This window comes from Pogona vitticeps, chromosome 5 (genome assembly GCF_051106095.1).
Source record: "Pogona vitticeps strain Pit_001003342236 chromosome 5, PviZW2.1, whole genome shotgun sequence".
Lineage (NCBI taxonomy): Eukaryota > Metazoa > Chordata > Lepidosauria > Squamata > Agamidae > Pogona > Pogona vitticeps.
In genome coordinates this window covers 39,480,603-39,498,928 of record NC_135787.1, presented here as the reverse complement: position 1 = coordinate 39,498,928, position 18,326 = coordinate 39,480,603, and the positions used below count along the sequence as shown (strand labels likewise).

The window sequence follows — 18,326 nt, the reverse complement described above, 5'->3', positions numbered from 1 at the left end:
GATGACCCCACCCAGCGGCCTCATATAGATGTTAAACAGCATTGGGGAGATAATCGACCCCTGTGGATCCCCACAATTGAGGCTCCACGGGGCCGAGACACTCTTCCCAAGCTGCACTCTCTGGGGACGGTCCTCCAAGAAGGAACGGAGCCAGGCCAATGCCAGGCCACCTATCCCCAACTCAGAGAGCCTCCCCAGGAGGATATCGTGGTCAGTGGTATCAAAGGCCGCTGAGATATCGAGGAGGACCAACAGAGACACTTTGCCCCTGTCGGCCTCCCTCAGTAGGTCATCACACAGGCCGACCAATGCCGTTTCTGTGGCGCGGCCTGAAGCCCGACTGAAATGGATCCAGGGCATCTGTTTCATCCAGGAGCGATTGAAGCTGATCGGCCACCACCCTCTCGACCACCTTGCTTAAGAAAGAAACGTTGGCGACGGGTCTATAATTGCCAATTTCATCCGCCGCCAAACTAGGTTTCTTCCTAATGGGCCTAATCTGCCCTCGAGGAGAGACCCATTAATTATTGCCATGGCCCATTCCGTTGTTAAAGGCCTGGCTGCTTTGATTAGCCAGGCCGGGCAAGGGTCCAAGGAGGACATGGTGGCACGGCAGCGGTCGATTGCCCTGGCCACAGAGTCAGGCGTGACAGGCTGAAAGGAGTCGAATATCACCGGGCAGGACGGAGCGCTGGACATCTCAGCTCGACTCACTGTATTCAAAAAAGGAGAGAGGTCCCGGCGGATGGCCTCCACTTTTGATTTAAAAAATGCTGCAAATTGGTCCGGCGAAAAACTAGGGGGAGGCCCATCACCTGGACCAACTCCGGATAGGTTGCGTACTATACGGAATAACTCCGCCTGCTGATTGGACGCCTCGCTTATCCAGTTAGCAAAGTATGATCGACTGGCAGGCTTTACCTTAGCCAGGTAAAGGTTAGTAGTGACCTTGACAGCTATCCAATTAAAATCCGTCGGGTCCTTTCTCCATTTGCGCTCTAGCCGTCTCCTGACCCGCTTCAGCGCCTGGAGATCCTGATTAAACCAGGGCGCCAGGCGGTCTCTGCGGCGGAGAGGGCGTTTAGGAGCGATTGTGTCTACGGCCCTAGCCGCGGCGGTGAACCAGCCGTCAACCAGGGCCTCAACAGGAGCACCAGCCAGGTCAGCCGTGACCCCTCTCATGGCTTCCTGGAATCCAGTCGGATCCAGTAGCCTTCGAGGGCGGACCATAACAATAGGTTATGCTCCCTGCGAGGGGGGAGAGCCATTTTAAGGGTGCATTTTATCAGATTTATTTCTGTATCTGCTGTTTCTGTTGGTGGGATCCTTGATGACCTTGAGACATAGGATGGAGCTAAGGAGGTGGAATTACTAGTGACTTGTATGAGAAAAACCTTACTCAAACAGGAAGAGTATTTACACATCAGAGCAGTCTGATTTGTATCTTGAACAGTGGCTATGAATACCACTGAGGTTTTCTGTGTCACTGTACATTAGATTATTTTTAATCCTAGTATAACAGCAAGAAAGATGTCTGCTTAGAAGTCATTGAGTTGCCTTTTTATGAGAGAGAGAAAGGTAAAATGTTTGATTTCTTCATTGTAAATGTGTAATTATGCAAGAAAAATGGATGCAGGAGATCCGATCTTCTATGCCTAAGAGAAAATCAAACATTTGGAATATAGAATGCTGTCAGGAGTTGGTGAGTATGGGGAGGAAAACAGAGTGAAAAGCAAAATAGAATTCTCTATGGGGAAAGAGAAATATAATAAAACGGCAACTCTACCCTCATGTGGTTATGAGGATGCTACCACCATAAAGACAACGGAAGATGCAGCTGCCGTGTTTGAAATTAGAGGTATGTGGGAGAACAGAAGAAATAACGAAAATTCCCCAGAGAATCTGTTTTGGTAGTGGTTTTTGTTTTCCCTCTCAGATATTTGTTACTGATTTACTGTCTTTGTTCTGCATAGTTGGATAACAAATGGGGATTCTATACATACAGATGCCTCCTAAAATGCTACTAGTGCTCTTATTTCCAACTGACAAGTGCATTAATTTTATTCTCCTAAGTGAGAGAGAATACCTTTCTGCAAGAAAAATAATTCTTTGTTATGAATATATATAACACACATATACAGTGGTGTCCCGCATAGCGATGTTAATCCGTTCCGGATTAATCGTCGCTATCCGGAAACATCGCAATGCGGGAGGGAAAACCCCATAGAAATGCATTAAACTTTGTTTAATGCGTTCCTATGGGGCGAAAACTCACCATTATGCGAAGATCCTCCGTAGCGCCGCCATTTTCGCCACCTCGGTAAGCGAGGGCAGCACGCGAAAATGGTTGCGGTTGCCATTTTGGAACCGCCAAAATGGCGGTCCTCCCAAAGGCTCCCCGTGGTCCTCCCAAAGCCCCCATTTTCAGACAGCCGGCCGGCTGAAGCGCTTCGGAACGACGGCAGGGGAGCCCTCCCCCATAGGGAACATCGCAATGCGATCGCTTTTGCAATTGCAAAAAACGAATCGCTATGCGGATTCGTCATTAAACGGGGCGCTCGTTATGCGAGGCACCACTGTATATATATAGGTAAGGTAAATGTTCCCCTTGACAATTTTTGTCCAGTCGTGTTCGACTCTAGGGGGCGGTGCTCATCCCCGTTTCCAAGCCATAGAGCCAGCGTTTTGTCCGAAGACAATCTTTCGTGGTCACATGGCCAGTGCGACTTAGACACAGAACGCTGTTACCTTCCCACCGAGGTGGTCCCTATTAATCTACTCGCATTTGCATGCTTTCGAACCGCTAGGTTGGCGGGAGCTGGGACAAGTGACGGGCGCTCACTCCGTCACGTGGATTCAATCTTAATGACTGCTTGGTCTTCTGACCCTGCAGCACAGGCTTCTGCGGTTTAGCCCGCAGCGCCACCATGTCCCTATATATATATATCCTTGAACTGAAGGTTAAGGTAATTTACTAAGATTCTGTCTCTTAATCCTCAGGTTCATTGCAGACATTTAAAACAGTAAGGGGAAATAATTAAAAACATAAAAAGAACCCTCCTTAATTGGACTAAAAAATCTATTTAATTTAGTCCAGTATTACTTCCCCAGTGATGGCAAGCCAAATTTCTTTGGACAACTTGCTAGCCCTGTCCCAAGTTTTTTTTCCATAAGAATGATTCAGAGGTTTTGAAAAGTTACTTTATTTCAACTGCAATTCCTAGAGCCTCCATTTCTACTGGCCTTCCTGGCAGGTGGATTCTGAAAATTGTACACCCCAAGAGTAACATTTCCAAACATTGCCATCCACAACCATATTCTGAGCTCGGAATTATTTATTTATTTTATTTATTTATTTGATTTATACCCCGCCCATCTGGCCTAAAAGGCCACTCTAGGCAGCTATGCATGCTGGGATTCTGGCTGTTGTAGTCTAAGAAAGTGACATTTCCAAGTTCTATATATATGGACCATTTCACGAATCCTTCCATTTTTAATTGTGATAGTTAATGTTGACACAAATATAATAATAAGTGTCATCAAGTCTATTTTGACTTACGGCAACTCTTTTCAGGGTTTTCCAGGTAGACCATAATCAGAAGTGGCTTATAATTCTTCTTTGTGGCCTCTATGAATCACACTCTGGGTGACCCGCACCTGTGTGGAACTTCATCGGAAGATTCTAGAGCTTCTGCGGTAGCAAAAAAACACATTGAAATAAGCCCCTCCTCCCATATAAGTACCCTGGTGCCAAGACTTTCCCTTCAGTTTGTTTCAACCACCATGTTGAGAGCCTCATATTCTGCTTTGTGAGTCAAAAGTGAAAGTTTCAGTCTTGATTCTTTTTTCTTTTATAATACTGTACTTTTGTTTTATATATATATTGAACGTTATTATTTTCTTCCTTCGTTTTCTTGCTCGGCCTTTGGCCGTAGCACCCTCCCAATTATTTTTCCTCAAACTGTTTTTTCCTACTATTCATGGCCCCCTTGGGTCCATTTAAACACTATGTGGTCTGTGATAACAAAATACCACGCTCCAAAAGCCACACTAAGTGTATTTTTTGCTTGGGTGAGGCACACTAAACATCCCACTGTAAGAACTTCAAACGCTGAGTCCTCCATTCTCACCTTTCAAGGCTTAAACTCCGTCTTTGGGAGGAATCACTTCAACCAGCAAAAATGGCTCAACCTCCTTGTAAGGCCACCTCTCAGGCCAAGGCGATGGAAAAAGCCAGTTCAGAATCATCAAAACAATGTCCATCAGCCACACCTTCTCACTCTGATGCTCCATCTACTTCATCGAAGACTTCTAAAAGCTACAAACTGAAACATTTGATATCGAAGCCTTCAACATCATAATCCTCTGCTAAATGGCAATTGTCCACCGAAGTCTCTTCGGCTCCGAAACCGTCACCACCTAAAAGATCCAAACAACACAAATCTAAATCATCCAGTTATTCCTCAACAGCCTCCAGAATCCTGTGAGTTAATCTCTGTTGGTTAACCTTCTGATGATGATGATGTAATTCTCTCTCATCAACCATGTTCTCAATCACTGGAATGGGATGAACAAGTGGATCATTTAACATGCTCTCCTCCCAGCCTCCGACACTCTGTTCCCTTGAGCAGTGGTGCCTCGCTTGACGAGGATAATTTGAAATCGCTGTTAAGTGAAATCCTCATCAAGTGAAATGGAAAAGCCCATTGAAATGCATTGAAAACCAGTTCAGTGCATTCCAGTGGACTAAATACCTCAGCGTCCAGCTAAGATCCTCCATAGGGGCGGCCATTTTGGTGCCTGTAAAGCGAGGAATCCGTCCTAAAGCACAGCGGGGAGCCACTTGGCACAGCGGGTGGCCATTTTAGAGCCGCCGATCAGCTGTTTTAGAATCATCGTCTAGCGAAAAATCAGTTCCCGAAGCAGGGAACTGATCATTGTCAAGCAAAACTTCCCTATCTAAACATCATTTTGCGATCGCTATTGCGATCGCAAAAACCTCATCATAAAGCGGATTCATCGTTTAACGAGGTAATCGTTAAGCGAGGCACCACTGTAGTTGCTTCACCCAACAGAGTCGACTCTGAACAACAACCAGAAACTGTGCCTTATTTGGTGGCATTAGACCAACCACCACGGCCTCCTGCAAGACATCTACTGTGTGAGGCATTTACAGCTTCAGCCTCCCATTATTTCTCAACCAACCCAGATGACAGAGACCGTTCTTCTCACTTGGCATCCCTGGCATCTTCTCACTTGGCATCCCCGGCGTCTGTATACTCCAGTGCTCCACCAACTCGACAGCAACCTCCATTTCGCCGTCATCGAGACACAGGCTCTGATATTGATGAACCTTGATATCCATCCTGGTCCATGGACACACGTCCGGTCCCCACACTGATACACAGTACTCGATGCCCACTGGCTTCTAAACCTTGAGCCTGGCATCATTACGATGCCAATTTCGAGACTGAGGATCAGTCATCTCAACCAGTGTACATGGACACTTGACTAACATCATTAGCATCGATGATTCTCGACATTAACAAATATCCATGGACATACCACCTCCACCGACATCTAATCACTGGTGCCAATATTATGACCCTCAACCTCTCGATACAAAGGTCGATTGACAATCTGTTGATTCTCAAAACGATCCTGAATATTCCAATCAGAGATCCAGACCTCAAACACCTTCCATTTTACTCACCTCACCCGAGTCGGACCTTGCAGATGCCAACCCACCGTCTCTGGCAGAATACTTCCAAACCTATGCTCAGCTTATGGTCCATATGGCCAAATCCCTGGACCTCCAAATCCACCGTCCTTCAACAGAACCAACCGATCATCTCTATGATCCGATCTCGAAGAACACAACCACTCCAGTGCATATTTCAATGTTACTTTCTCTCCTCAGCACTGCACAACAATCCTGGACAAAACCAGCCTCATCTCATACAATGTCAAAATGGGTTGACAATCTCTACAGAATTCATGACCCAAGAGTCCTTTTCCTTCAAAAACAGCAGCTTCTAATTCCATATTTGTTGATGCTTCATAATCTAGATCTTGACATCATTAGACCCTCATACCAAATAAGGACAGTAGGAGAATTGACTCCATGGGTAGATGGCTTTATTTGTCAGCAACATTCACCATGCAAGTCACTAATTATCAAGGAGCCATGGGTGCAATGTTTTCTTTGGGACAACATGACCACTTTTGTTGAATCCTTGCCAGAGGACAAGTTACTTGCACAAACCTTTCAGCAAGAGGGCCTCTCCGTTGCCAAACAGCAGATGCTCTCTGCTAGGCACATTGTCGATGCTACATCAAAGTCCATGGCTACTTCAGTAGCATTATGATGCTCTTCTTGGTTATGAATAGCTGGTCTGACCGAAGATGGGCGTACACGCATTGAAGACCTTCCCTTCAATGGGGCAGGCCTTTTTAATGCTGAAACTGATGACATTTTAGAAAATGCTCAAAAGAAAAGATCAGCGACATGGTGCTGGGGAGTCTACCCATCCTACCAGCAATGCCTGCAGCATAACCAATGGAGGCGACCATACAATTCCTATCAAAAATTCCAGCGTGAACCCCAACAACAAACACCTTATACACTTTATTTCAAAAATCAAAGAGCCAAGCCTCATCAACAACCAATCACTTGGTGAAATGACCGCAAACCCAAAATCACGTTTGACACTCCTCTGACCAAGATTGCAAATCATCACACCCATCCTAACCTCTGTAAATACTTACCTGTCTGGGAGTCCATCACCACAGATGTTTGGTACTTTCCATCATCTGAAACGGCTGCCACATCCACTTCTTCCAACTTCCTTCATCAACACACATCATCAGTCCACCATCTCAAACCCTACAAGAAGAGATAAAAACTTCTCAAAGATGCCATAGAACCAGTATACCAACACAACAAAGTTTTCTCTTGCTATTTCACCATCTCCAAAAAGGATAGCAGTCTTCGTCCCATCCTAGACTTAAGAGAACTCAACAAATACCATATTTTTCCATGTATAGGACTTTACTTTTGTCTAAAATCCTTAGACTAAAAATAGAGTGTTGTCTTATACACGGAAGTAAGCTGAGGAGGAAACAAAAACAAGTGGAGGGGAAAGCAGGGATCAAAGTGATCCTGCAGGGCTTTGATTCCCTGCTTTCCCCTTCACTTGCTAAGCCTTAGCAAAAGGAAAGCAGGGATCAAAGTGCTGCAGGATCGCTTTGATCCCTGCTTTCCCCTCTGCTTGCTAAGTCCCATGGGGCTTAGCAAAAGGAGGGGGGAAAGGATCAAAGCAATCCCATGGCTGTAGAAGGGGGAAAGGGATCAAAATGATTGCGCAGTTGTGGGATTGCTTTGATCTCTTTCCCCCTCCTTTTGCTAAGCCCCGCGAGGCTTAGCACAAAGGGAGAAAGCAGGGAGAAAACATTGATCCTTTTCCCCCTACATTTGCTAAACCCCACTTAGGTTTCTTGACTTTGGGTTAGAAAAGTGGGGGGGGGCATCTTATACATGGGGGTGTCTTATGCACAGAAAAATACAGTATATCATTACCACAAAATTCTGCATAGTTACTGTACCCTCAAATCAGTCTTCCCCTTACTCTGAAGAAACTGGTTCACTGTCATTGATCTCAGAGACGAATATATCCATGTTCCCATACATCCTTCACACAGACAATTCCTTCAGTTCCAACTCAGATCCTAGGCCTACCAATTCAAAAGACTTCCTTTCAACAGCTCTTGCAACAGCTCCAGGAATATTCACCAAGTGCATGGCACCAGTAGCCGCTTACCTCAGTCTACAAAAGATTCTCATCTTCCCCTACATCAGCGATTGGCTCCTTGTAGTTCATTCCCTCCGCAAAGCTCAGCGGGACACGCACTTCACCCTTACTCTTCTTTGTGATCTTGGTCTTGCTCTCAACAAACAAAAATCAAAATTAAAGTCTACCAAAATTGTCCACTATATAGGCGCATTCATAGACTCTGTACAAGCTGGTGCATTTTTCCCTGCAGACAAAAGACACAATTTAATCACCTTGCTTCAAGATTTCACCCCTCACACTATGATACCCGCTTTAACCGTACAGCGTGCATTCTAGGCACCATGGCCACTATGAATATCTGTTGTACAACATGTACGTCTAAAGATGAGATCTCTCCAATCTTGGTTTCTTGCCCTTTTCTTGCCCTTTTCGACCTGTTAATAGACCCTCCCCACACTCTTTTGAGGGTCACTCCAGAGCTCGCCTCCCAACTTCACTGGTGGCGCTTTCCTCCCAACCTGTCCGTTGGATGACTATTCCAACAATCACATCCCCAAATACAGGTTACGACCAACATCAGCCTCACACACTGGGGAGCACACTGCAAGTCCCTCAAAATACATGCCAAATGATCTCACAGGGAGAAGTTGCTCCACATAAACAAATTGGAACTGCTAGCTGTAGCAAAAGCATGCAAAGCCTTTAGAAATCTTCTTGTCGGCAAAGTAGTACAGATTGCTACTGACAATACCACAGCTGTGTACTACATTCTCAAACAAGGCAGCACCCACTCTCCAAGTCTCCTCTACTTAGTAGTCGATGTCTGGGAGTGGTGCCTAGCACATCATATCTGTCTCATGGCTTTACACATAGCCAGTCATGACAACAACCTGGCAGACCTCCTCAGCTGCACGAATTCCCAAGCTCACAAATGTGAATTAGACCAATCAGTCTTTCTTCTTTGCAAGCACTGGGGCAAACCAACTCTCAATCTCTTTGCCTCCTACGTGAATCGGAAGTGCAAACGTTACTGTTCCCAAGCTGGAGTCGGCAAACACTCCCAAGGAGATGTGTTTATCGGCTGATGGCCCAAGACCCTTACTTACCTCTTTCCACCATTCCTGCTCCTTCACAAAGTAGTGGTCCATCTGCAACAAGACAAGCCCAATGCCATCGTCATAGCCCCTTGGTGGCCGAGGGAACCCTGGTTCCCAGTCCTCCACAACCTGTCATTAGATATTCACCACCTCCCCTGCCTACCACACCTCCTCATGCAGAACAACTCCCAAGAACTCCACCCAGACTTACCTGTTCTGTACCTGGCAGTGTGGAGGATTCTGCCTCACTGATGGACGTCCTCCATCAGGTAAAGAAACTCTCTACTAGGAAGGCTTACCTGTATAAATGGAAGAAATTTAAAACTTTCACTGAAAATTCATCATTGCCTTCCATCAATCTATCCATTTCCACTGCTCTCCAGTTTTTTACTCCATCTCAAGTCTAGCGGTCTTTCCCTCTCCTCCTTAAGAGTTTACCTCTCCTCAGTAGTTTCCTATCAACCCCCCAAATGATTTTTTTCAAAGATCCGACATTGAAATGATTTCTCAAGGGGTTGTCTCATATATATCCAGATATTCATCCACCCTCTCCACAATGGTCAGTAACCCTTGTCTTTCAACAGCTGACTAAGGCTCCCTTCTACTTACCTTCAAAACAGCTTTCCTCATCTCCATCACATCCGCTCGATGAGCCAGTGATTTAGCAGCTTTATGATATGACTATTCTTATTTACAATTTTTTCCAGACAGAGTAAAGTTATCCATTGATATTTCTTTCCTCCCCAAAGTCATATCTTAGTTTCATCTTTCCGAACCGCTAGCCCTTTCCTCTTTCTTCCCATCACCATCTTTGGCTCAAGAAATCCTCCACACGTTGGATGTTAGAAGAGCCCTCGCTTTTTGTCTTCAACACACCCAACCTTTCAGGCGCTCATCTCACCTTGTTTATCAGTCACCAACCCTCTACCAAAGGCCATCATGTGACATCTCAGACAATCTCTAGGTGTATAACTTCAACCATTCACCTTGCATACCAACTTGCTCGAAAGCCAGTTCCAAAGGTTATTCACCCTCACTCCACCAGGGCAGTGGCAGCTTCCACAGCATTTCTCCACAGCGTACCTCTTCCTGATGTCTGCGTTTCTGCCACATGGGCACAGCCGTCCACTTTTATTAGACAGTACAGACTGGATCTCCAACATAAGTCTGATGTGGCCTTTGGACATGCTGTTCTAGCCTCTTTCTTGGCGTGACACCCTGCCTCCGGGTAAGACAGCTTTTTAGTCACCCAGAATGTGATTCACAGAGGCCACGAAGAAGAATGACAAGTAACCCACCTGTAATTGTAGTTCTTCGAGTGAACCTCTGTGATTCACACATCCTGCCCAGCCTCTCCACTGTCATGCCATACAGCTTTAAAATGCAGCGGTTGACACAATTGAAGGGAGAGTCTTGGCGCCAAGGTACTTATACGGGGGGAGGGGATTATTCTAATGTGTTTTTTGCTACCGCAGAAGCACTAGACTCTTCCGATGAGGCTCCGCGCAGGTGCGGATTACCCAGAGTGTGAATCACAGAGGTCCACTCAACGAACTAGAATGATAGGTGGGTAACCTGTCGTTCCCTTTGTCTGAGGGTGCCCTGGAACTGTGCAGCTTGCCCAAGGCCTCACCGGCTGGTTCTACTCACAGGGGAATCAAACTCCCAACCTCTGGCTTCACAACCGGATACCTAAACCACTGAACTATCCAGCCAGCTGTTGATACATCTATCCTCCACAAAATTGTTAGAACTTTTTTGAAGACATTTATTCTTCACCACAACATCCTTGTAGGAAATTCCATCTATTAAGTATACAATGCAGAAAGAAGTACTTCCTTTAAAAAAAAGTTTCTCTAACAACTGTCTGTCAGTTCCTTTGAGTGACCTAGTATTTATTATCATGAATGTTTGTCTTGCTGTGTTTCACAACAACAGTTAAAATACGACATGGCAGGATTACAGTAACAGAAATTTCAGATACACAAGAAGACATCTATGTCAGCAACACAGGCCAGCCTTTCACCCAGATTTAACATCCATCTGAATACCAAGCACAAAGAACGAGATCATTCAACAAGCCGTGAGGTAACCAGAACTAGCATTTGCTCAACTTTTGAGTTCAGATTGCAATGTGTGCTGTATAGTCAGGCTGAAAGCTGAAAGGGGATTCAGGAATGAGGGGACAGTATGACCTAGTAGAAATTACAGTATTCTGAATAAAGGGGGGGGGTTAGGAAGAGCTATGGTTGAAATTGTGTCAAAATTGCCCCCTCTCAGTAGCTCATGTACTATATGTTTCCCCTTCTCTCACCTGCAGCTAGTCAGAGAGCTGTATTTGTTTGTTTGTTTGTTAGATTTATATACCACCCATCTAGAACGTGTCTACTCTGGGCGTTTTACATATAATATAAAAATAAACTAAGATAAAATCCAGATTAATCCAAGATGGGAAAGGAAAAAGAAAAAAGGGAATAAAGAAGAAGAAGATGAAGGATAGAGAAAAAAAAAAGAAGAAAAGGGGGGGGGGATAGGCTAGGTAATGGCTGTAGGGAAGGCCTGCCTGTATAGCCATGTCTTCAAGTTAGTCTTGAAGGCCCTCAGCGAGGGAGCCAGGCAGATCTCAGCAGGTAAGTTGTTCCAAAGCCGAGGGCCCACTGCCAAGGAGGCCTGATTTCTGTTTTTTTCATATTGGGCCTCTCTTGGCGTTAGGCCCCCTTGGCTGCCCAGCCTGACTGGAGCGGGTGATAGAACTGGGCGGAAGAAGGCACTCTGCTGGGTATCGAGGTCCTAAACTGTTATATGTAATGGTTAACACCTTGAAATCAATGCAGAAGTGAATAGGTAGCCAGTGTAAGGTGGCCAGAGTGAGGGAAATACGGTGAAATCTTTTCACCCCAGTTAATAGCCTGGCCACTGTGTTCTGGACCATCTGAAGCTTCCGCATCAGTCTCAAAGGAAGCCCCACATAGAGAGCATTACAGTAGTCTTTTCTTGAGACTATGAGCGCATGGACCAGCGTAGTGAGCGCCCCCGTGTCTAGATAGGAATGCAGCTGGGCGATCCACCAAAGATGTACGTTGGCAGACCAAACCACGGACGCTACCTAGATCTCCATGGTAGGTGCCAGGTCAAGATGGACCCCCAGACTGCGAACTGAATTCTTTGTCATGAGAGTCATGCCCTCAAAAGAGAGTGAGTTCCCCAAACCACTGACATCTGGGGCCCCACCCGCAGTACCTCAGTCTTGTCAGGGTTCAACCTTAGTCCGTTCGACTGCATCCATTGCAGAACGGCCTCCAGGCAGCACCCAAGGGACCACCCTCTCAGCTACCTTGATAAGAAACATTGGTGACGGGCCTATAATTGCAAATGTTGTCCACCGCCAAGCTTGGTTCTTTCTAATGGGTCTAATGAGCGTTTCCTTAAGGGCAAGAGGAACTGTAATCAAGAAGCCATGTGCCACACAACAATAGGAAATCTTGTCTGAAATCTAAAGTACAGTAATACCTATATCAAAGTGTGCTTTCCAAGCTGCTGAATTTAGTCTGAATTGGAAAAGTAAACAATGATTGGTATTGGTTGGAGTGGTGAAAAAAAATTACTCCGCCAGGAATCATAGGAACTCATGGCTTGAAGCAGAAAAGTACCAGTTAGTTACTTTAATTTGTTACAGGCCATTTTAGCAATTTCAAGTGGTTTGTTAATTTAACATTTTAATCTTAATTTCCATAAAGAGTCTCATCACTTTTAACTTCCTTTAATGATTTAACTTTAACACATTACTGCTAAAACATTTAAAATTTCTGGGGAAATTGCTTTTGGGAAAGTGAGCTGTAGCTTACATCACATGTCACATTGCTGGGGAACGTTTGGCTGTCCAAATGTTTTTGGCCTATAATATGGATAATTGGAACCATGTTGGAAACCCTTTTGATGAAAGACCATTGTTCTTTCAACATCCTTACATCACACCAACTGATGCAGGGAAGCATGGAGAAATGAAAAGAATTTGGAATTAGGAAAATGAAAGAATTTGGCTTTTGGGGGTGGACTTTGGAATCACATTGGTAAGAGAGGAAAAGGCTGGTTCAGTTTAAGATAGATGATCTTGCTTTTGTGATGGAAGAGTAGAAACGTCTCCCTTATGCTGCCACACATTGGAGCTTGCAAAAATAGCTTTTTCAGGCAGCATTGAGCCATGCTAGCTGAATGATTGTGAGAACTGTAGTACAAAAAGTCAGTTTCCAAATCTCTGCTATACATGCAACATGCCAGCAGTGGGATCAAGTGTGTTGTTGAAATTCCATGATACTCTGCTCTTGGATAATTGGAGTTAGCTGTGTTCGGTCACATGCAATGTCTAGCTCATGTATCTATCTTGGTTTTTCCCCTTAAAAATTCATAAAGGAGCTAATTTAAGTTCCTTAGAATCTCAGTATGAAATGTAACCAGCAACAATAAAGCAACAGGATAAATTCTTCAGCAATTAAACCATGTTTTTGTGTGTCTCTCTGTGTGTAAATGTTCTGTTGTGTGAAATTTAAAAATAATATAAAATGTATTACAGTTACTCTTTACCTTGTTTGTGTGTGTGTGTGTGCGTGAGAGAAAGAGGAGAGGGAGAGAGACCCAAAGTACATTTGTTGATATACATGACTCCAATGTGCAGCTACAATGGGTGTCCTGCTGTCTTAAGTCTCATCACTCACATTCCAGGCAAGCGTCAAATCTTGTGTTTCAGCATTAGATCTCAACAACTTCCTTTTGAAGTATCTGTGGCAAACCTGATCTCTTTCCTTGGGTCAAAGAACAGCAGCACCAGTGCAAGCATTAGTGCACATTCAACTCTGTGAACTCTGCTTTCATGTGCTGGCATCTGTGTCTACCTTGTATAATTATGGAGGGGTTTTCTTAGGTGAGCTGTCCAGGTTTTAGAGTTGGATATGCACTCCCTGACATAATGAAATGTGTCTTGCAGCTTTCCTGCGTTCCTTTTATAGCTTTGTGCGTGCTAAGTACAGCTGCAATCTTACATGCATCACACAGGATCTCTCTTTATAAGCAGTTTCTCTGAAGGACAGTGCTTTCATTTAATTGAAATTAACACTTGGCCTTGTTTCTTCCTGCAGCTGACAGCACCTCTAGCCCTACTATAATGTTCATAAAATGTGCTGCCCCTGAATATTAATCAGTCAGAATACATTATTACTGGTGAGCAGTCCTGTCTAGCATGAAAGGCCCTGCATGGTGAGAAATGCGTCAAATCCTCTCATTCTTGAGGAGTATTCTTGCCCAGATATGTGTGCTGTATTTTAGAAAATGCAGTGAATATTTGGCAAATGCATCTTAGCATACTGAAGTGTTTACGTTCTTGTTGTCAGCAGTGAGATCATTGATTCGTAGTGACTGGAAACCTTGTGCTCTGCCATGATTTGCTTGTTGTGATCTGCTCTAGGGTCAGTTCATGCAACTACTCACCGAGTTTTGTAGTGCATAAACCGAACTGGATATTATGTACAGCACATTGCACGCAATGAAGCTTACTTCAGTTTTTTCTCCCTCTCTATCTTGTGGCTTATTTGGTAATCCCACTAACCTGAAAAAGGGACCACAGATTGCCACTTTGACAACAGAAGCCCAGAGTATGGTCCTTAGACCTCATGAAAGAGTTGTTGCAGTAAGTTTGATTCTTAAGCATCACACGTAGCCAGAATATTTTTTTCTACGTAGCATGCATTGATTAATTATTCAGACTTAAATAATGATACAAGCTTTCTTCCTTGTATATGTACTAATATGTGGAATGTCCTTCTGAATTAATTAGTTAAGAATGTTTAAAGTTCTATCCTGAATGGTATTGATGTTGTCTTGTATAGGGCCAAAAAACTGTCATAAGGGTTATTTAGCTATCTTATAAGCTGTTTAGTTATTTTATATTTAATTTTCCCACTAAAAGAAAATATTCATGGCCCTCATGAGTGTTCCAGTACATGCCTTGTCCTTGATCTAGAAGTCTTAGAGTGATCTTTTTAAAGAGTTTAATAAAATTAATTCTCAAATCTGAGCCCACAATGAGGTACCTACTCAGGTACAACCATATCACTGCTATGGTATTCCAATTATGATGGAGAAAAGTGATCCTACTTGTAAGTGTAACTCATAACTGAAGCACAAGGTTTAACATCCTGAATTGGGAGAATGTCTTTTGAAGTGTGCTCTGATTTTAAAGGGATGCTTCAATAAAATCCTGTGGCCCCAATCCAGTCATGCTTAAGTCCCATTGGAATTAATGGAGCTTATGTTAGTCAGATTGATGACAATGGAAGTTAAATCCTTACCGCTTGCCTTTAAAAGAAGGCTCTGGGTTTCTGTTACAGCAATACTCCATTTTTAGTTTACTTTAAGGAATGCACATTGATTTTTTCCCTTCCTTGCTTCATGTTGGAAAGATGGGAATAAATTTTTTCTTAAAGAAAAATGTAAAGGCTAACTTTTCTCTTTTTGTGTGATACTATATGCCTACAGGCATGAGGAAAAGCTACTTGAAGGAATGTGCTTTCATAATTAATTTTTTATATACAGATTTGCCTGAAGTGAAAAAATAGCTCTTGGGATTCACTAACTTTTCTGGAAATGCTAGATATATGTTCTATCAAAATAGATATTTCTTCCAAGAGGCAAGGTCTTGTTGCCATAATGACTATGAATTCATATTTAATTGATCACACTCATTTCTCCTTTTCTTATTCCCTGCCTTCCACCATTCCTCTGCTTCCCTGTGTTTTCCTTATTTCTTTCCATTCTCATTTGGTTGTTTTCTCAGACATCTGTTCTTGATGTCCTGCAGCACAAGTGTGCACAAACCATTTAAGGTAACTTGGCTGTAATGCTAAATCTTGCTCTGCATTATTGCACTTTTTACAGTGACCAAAAGTCTAAACCTGGAACCCCATGATAATCAGTTAGTAGTCTAAGGAGCCAGTGTGCTCTGAAGATGAGAAGAATGATATCTAATGTTCCAGGGTTTTCCTGCACTAGGCAGAAAGTTTGTGATGTTCATTTATGGATCTATGTTCTTTCCATTTCTAAATTTAGTGCAGAAAACAAACTCTGCATAATGCTTCACGTCCACACCTTAATGTCAAGAGACAGCTCTTTCCTTTTAACTCCTATACTAACCAGATCATATTTCTAATCTACCTTACAGGGCTGTCCAAAAACCATAGAGATAGTACAGTGGTGTCTCGCATAGCGATGTTAATCCTTGCAGCAAAAATCGCTGCTAAGCGATTTCTTCGCTATGCGATTTTAAAAAGCCCATAGAAACGCTTTAAAACTTGTTTAATGCGTTCCTATGGGCAAAAAAACTGACCTTAAAGTGAAGATCCTCCATGCGGCGGCCATTTTTGCTTCCTCTTATGCGAGGAATCGGCGCGAAAACACAGCGGGCGGCCATTTTTTTTACCCGGCAGCCATTTTGGAACCGCCAATCAGCTGTTTAAAAATCATCGCTTTGCGATGATCGGTAAGCGAAACAGGGAACTGATCATCGCAAAGCGATAAAACCGCATAGGAAACATCGTAATGCGATCGCTATGCGGTTTCGTCGCTAAACGGAGCGCCCATTAAGCAAGGCACCACTGTATATGCTGTTTTCAAGTGCTTCAAATCCTCTTAGAGATTCTCAGGGCTCATCCACACATATATATTTGCTCCAGTTTAAGGGGTAGTTCTATCACCCATGTATTTGGATTAATTTAACAGAAGAACATGCTGTTATTGGAGACTCAAATCAATCCCTTCCACTTCCCTCCCATTTCAGGGTTACTTTCTCTCTCATGGGAACTTTATTTTTTATTTATGTATTTATTTATTTTGGCAGCCTGGTTGGTTCTGGGATCTGTCAGCCTTTAGAGGGCAGGAGAGCCACCTAGTGGTGGAGCTGTGCAGAGGCTCCAAAAGGCAACACCAAAGGACAGAGAGAGAGAGGAGGGGAGGAGACAGGGTGGGGAATGGGGAGGGCATGACAGGGAAGGAGGGGAGGAGAAGAGAATGGTGTGGAAAGTGGAAGTGGAAGATTCCATATTACATGGAAGGAGGACTAAATACTGTATGTAACAGATATTGAAGCTTGGAGTGACTGGTTCTAAAGCTATAGGGAGAAAGGACCACAGCTCCAACCCTCATCATTTTGGGCCACACTTTTGTGTGGACAAGCCCTACATCATTGTTCCTTAGAGTAGAGATTAATAATAAAAATTACATGCCATCAAGTTGATTCTGACTTTCCAGGGTTTTCTGGATAGAGAAAACGGGTGCCCTCATGCCTTTCTTTCTAAAAAGTATATGTATTCCCTTGCAGATGGTTCTCTCCAGTTCCATTCAATGAAACACACTCACCCAAAGAATGGTTTAGTTGGGAGTTTGTGTCTAAGTAGATAAATAAATTGGTCTCAAGATTAGACCTTTTAGTGTAGAACCTCTTAGTCTCCGGTACATAGCTATTATAGCACTATCTTATTAAAAAAATTTTTAGCACATGTTTAGGAGATAATAGTATGTAAACCTCCATGGTCTTGACTAGACAGGGGAATGAAATGAACCACGAACAAAAAAGCCAACAAAACTGGACTAATTCATGGTTTTCCCAACCCAGGTCAAGGTTTTGCTGAAGCAAAATGGAACATCAAAAATATCCCCCTTTGGTGTTTCATTTGCTTTGGCAAAACGGGATGCCTGCCGGCCTCCATCACCTCTGCCTAGTTGCTCTGGTGCTGCTGGCCCTCCTCAGAAGCAGCGGGCCCAGCTTCCCTGCCAGGAGCCAGGCATTGTACAGTATGTGCTGGGTGGTGGATTGCATGCTCAGAGGCAGCTGCCAGCTCTGGGAAGCTGGGCTTCTGTTCTAAGTATGCACCCACCGCCTAGCTGAGAGGCAGTGGCGGAGACAGAGAGGATAGGTCCTCCCCCGCCAGGCATGAACGGGAAAAACAAACCGTGAACCAGTTTGTTTTTCCCGGGGTTTATGGTTCATGATTCATGGTTAGCCATCCCACACCACCATTTTTCCAGGTCGTGCCCATCTCTAGTCTTCATTCTAAGCACACTCAGAGAAAGCAAATTCTATTTCTGTTCAAAAGAGCTATCTTCCAGAAAGTGTGCTTTTATTCCAAACCAAAACGCAGGCTAACATTCCTTTTCTAGAGGAACCTGCCAGACAGAAAAATGTGCATATACACAAACAGAAGGGAAGGGAGAGAGAGAGACATACACATGCACACTTATTAATTGTATATACGTTTTGAGGATAGATTTGTGATTTGCCCTTCAAGCACTTTATAAACCTTACAGGAAAGCCGTTCCTGTGCTTTTTTTTTTTTTTAAGATAAATATGCAACAATGTCTGTGGTAGAGCAGTACGTTTATGGGATCACAA

The 18,326-nt window shown here is 43.8% G+C and overlaps 1 protein-coding gene and 1 long non-coding RNA gene across 2 annotated transcripts in view; one reads left to right on the top strand and one right to left on the bottom strand.

The window, feature by feature from the left end:
• Positions 1 to 18,326, top strand: part of MAML3 (mastermind like transcriptional coactivator 3) — a 344,514-nt gene that overhangs the window by 207,069 nt on the left and 119,119 nt on the right. The window lies entirely within an intron of this gene.
• Positions 3,866 to 17,588, bottom strand: LOC140707584 (uncharacterized). The gene is made up of 3 exons (XR_012087731.2): positions 7,821 to 17,588; positions 6,769 to 6,886; positions 3,866 to 4,419 (listed from the first exon to the last, which is right to left on the bottom strand). It is a non-coding gene; the product is annotated as an uncharacterized LOC140707584 (long non-coding RNA).